This window comes from Suncus etruscus, chromosome 2 (genome assembly GCF_024139225.1).
Source record: "Suncus etruscus isolate mSunEtr1 chromosome 2, mSunEtr1.pri.cur, whole genome shotgun sequence".
Taxonomy (NCBI): Eukaryota; Metazoa; Chordata; class Mammalia; order Eulipotyphla; family Soricidae; genus Suncus; species Suncus etruscus.
The window spans coordinates 28,767,286-28,770,953 of NC_064849.1; the positions used below are offsets into that span (position 1 = coordinate 28,767,286).

General features: G+C 38.5%; 1 non-coding gene across 1 annotated transcript; it reads right to left on the reverse strand.

Moving 5' to 3' along the window:
- Positions 1-3,336: 3,336 nt before the first annotated feature.
- LOC126003051 (U6 spliceosomal RNA) lies at positions 3,337-3,443 on the reverse strand. The gene has a single exon (XR_007493595.1). It is a non-coding gene; the product is annotated as a U6 spliceosomal RNA (small nuclear RNA).
- Between the last annotated feature and the right edge of the window lie 225 nt (positions 3,444-3,668).

Genomic DNA, 3,668 nt, shown 5'->3' on the forward strand with positions numbered 1-3,668 from the left:
TTCATTATATAAATAAATAAAAGTTTAAAAATATCTTGCTTACAAGGGTCCCAACTTCCTTCTTTAAATAACCTGCTTTCAAATATAGTCAGATTTTGAGGTCCTAAAAGTTTAACATATAAATATTTGGGGCATAAATCAGTCTTTTGTATATATATTATATATATATATAGGTCATGTGACATCAGTGTTAGATGGAGAATAACTTTTAATGTTATAAACATATCTTGATTGCCTTAATAAATGATAATGTTCTGTGGGTATGCGGAGAAAACTAAGTGGACATTTAAGGCAGTGATCTTCATTTAATTAATTTTAAAATTCTCTATTGGTAAAAAATTTTTTTATTGATTTGGCCTTTGTTACTGTTTTTTCTCCCTCTAACACAACTGTGTTCTTGAGTGCCACTGGGGAAAAAGCTGTAATAGTAATATGAGCAGTGCCATCATAGTAATGTGGCATTGATGGAACAAAAATATTTACAACATCAGCCTGGGATGTCATAACTCTGTCATGATTTAGAGGGTTTTGCCAATTCCTGGCTGTGAGTTTCAAACATGGGCAAACACCCAGTTTGCTCCCTGCTTCTCATGGAATAGCTAGTTGATAACCCATAGTTTCAGGACTCACTTATTAAAGAAAGCTAGCACAATTTAGGAGAAAGTCCCCTGTATCTTCAGATACTTCTTATTAATTGGTCTAGCAAGTAACTTATATTATTGTTGCATTTAGTCATAGAGAGATGATCATGGAAGTATACAGTTTGCAGATTATATATATATATATAAAATCTTTATTTAAGCACCATCATTACAGACATGATTGTAGTTCGGTTTCAGTCATTAACAGAACACCCCCCTTCATCAGTGCAACATTCCTACAACCAATGCCCCCCCCATCCCTTGCTTGTATTTGAGACAGGCATTTTACTAAAGATACTTTTTTTAAAGTTTAGTAAGCTATTTTTTTAAAGGATAAGAATTAAAAAAAATACAATAATAATGGTATGAGAGTGGCAATTATTGTTGTTTGCATAGACCCAGCAAAATATGAGGAAAATGGAAAAAAAAAAAAGCCTTGACCTAAATACAAGGAGACCTTACCCCTGATGTTTTCTGACATAAGACCGACTCTGGGTTCCAGATATTCTGTTGGTGTCAGGTTCCTAAAGTTAAAGATTCTGGTTTCTGTGCAATTCCTTCATCGAAATCAGGATGATGTGGAGCATCCTTTAGTTTCACCTCAACATTAGTTGTGGAGAGCCCTGCCCTGCAAGCAGGTTGTTGCTGTTGCTAATTCCTCTGGATGTTAAGAAAACACTCTTTGGAGTAAGTCTGTGCCAGGACAACAGTAGGGTCTTTCCTGGTAGAAGTTTGCTTCATGGTAAAGTTATAGACAATTGTGGTTGTTTCCATAGATGGTATCCATGATTCAGGGGTGTATGGGCAATGCCCATTCTTCTGAGGCCTGAGCCAAGTCATTATGCTAATGATCAGGGTATAAGGCCTAACTGCATTACAAAATTTGTGTTCCCATCTCTATTAGATAAGAACTTGTTTGCATATGTAATATTTTCCCATTTTAATGTCCTTATGCAAAAGAGAAAAATGCTACAAGGTATTATTGGTGCATTTGGGGGCTGAGGGAACAAGTCCAACAATCCCTGTAACTTGGTTCTAACACGAACTCTAAACAGAGAGACTCTTCTACCAGAATTCTTATTGAACAGATCACAAAACAAAAAGAAAACAAAACAAAACAAAAAACAACAGTGGGCAAAATCATTACTATATAAGAGGATATTCAAAAAAGAGTTATAGCTGTTAAGGGAAATCATCTAAGATATACATGCCCCTTTTATGTCTTTAGAAATAGTCATGGGGAGGGTGTTGAATCCTGGACACCACTTTGGTCTGTGATTTGGCCTTCTGGAGTTTGCAAAACGACTCCCTGCAGTCCCATATCAGGAAATGTCTTTGAGTAGGGACTTCTCAGAAGCCAAGTATGGGAGCAAGCACAGGTGGAGGATAGGTGACCACTGAGAGTAGATCTTCTCAGGCTGAGAGTTTACTTTTTCACTTTGGCTTGAGTGGAGATAATGATCTGCTTCATGAAGAGCCAAGAACTGAGGGTAAAAAGGGTTAAATATGGGGTAAAAGGTGGTGGGGGTGAAGGAGTAAAAGACTAGAAATGAGCTTGTAAGGTGGTGAGCCGGGAGTGGGGGGAGGAAAGTATACAACATAGACATTCTTTATATAGTAAATGTAGAATAAACCCTATGATATCCTATTAAACTATCGATACTTTGAGAATGGACACTGGTGGAAGGAAAGTTGCCTGCAACTTCCTCACACCCACCACTCTTGTGCAAGGTTGGGGTTGGGGAAAGCCTGGGGTCCTCTTAAACTCCTCCCTGGCACCCACCTCGCTGAACCCCCTCCCTGGGCGGGTGCCCAGGAATAGCCCCGGAGTCCAGGAGGAAGGAGAGGAGAGGCTGTTGGGGGCAGTACGAGCCCTGCAGATGCCCCTAAGCTTGGTCAGAAGCCCTTCGGCATGGAGCCTTGCTATTATTCCTCATACTGGTGAAGACTTCTGCTCCCAGAAGAGAAAAGAGTTCCTTAATGGGCTAGAAGCCGAAAGTTCACCAGCCTACTCCCCATACCCACCCCTCTTGTGCAGATTAGATTATTGTAAAGTTGAATGGGTGTGCTGGAGTGATAGTACAATGGGTTGGCATTTGCCTTATGTTAGATCCTCAGCATCTTGTATGATTCCCTAAGCACAGCCAGGAGTGATTCCTGATTGCAGAGCATTGCCATAACCCTTAAGCGTTGCCAGATATGACCTAAAACAAAACAAAACCAAATTTTAACAGTTGGGTTCTTTACTTCTATAATATCTTTTCCACTAGTTCTCCATTCATCAACTGTTCAATCTAATGAGGCTCCATACCTGGTTTAGATGTTTCCTATGTTGTCATGACTCCCTGAAGCAAAGTTTCCAGGTGCTATTTTAAGCTCTATGTGAAGGTGCATTTAGATATGTAAACCTGTACCAAGTTTATTTTAAGAAACTTCTCCTTTGACAAAGTTCAGTTATGTAGGCCAGGGGAATATTAAAGCTATCTACTCTAAATATGTTTGATTTCTCTTATGTAAATTGAACTGGAATGACCCTTTGTAGGGTGTAGGTCTAAGGGTTAGCAATGAATATTCAGATTACATGTTTTGAGACTCAGAATCCACATGGGTAGGATGAAGTTTACAAACAAAGGTATTTTTGCTTCAGAAGTTACACAAATGCATCCCCAAAATATTTTTTCTTTTCTTTTTTTTTTTAAATATGGAACGCTTCACGAATTTGCGTGTCATCCTTGCGCAGGGGCCATGCTAATCTTCTCTGTATCGTTCCAATTTTAGTATATGTGCTGCCGAAGCGAGCACAAAATAATTTTTCTTATAGAGTGACCATAACATGTCTCCAAGTTCAGGATTTCATTTGTTACCTTATACCTCCAGAGGTTCAAATAAGTCCTTGGAACCTTTAATAGAGCATTTACTGTATAACTGAGCATTTATTTTTGGTCAATCACAGTAATTAGCCGTGTATGGAAGAATTGACTTAGTTTCACATAATATAAAAGTAGTGTTGTAGGCCTTTTACATTTA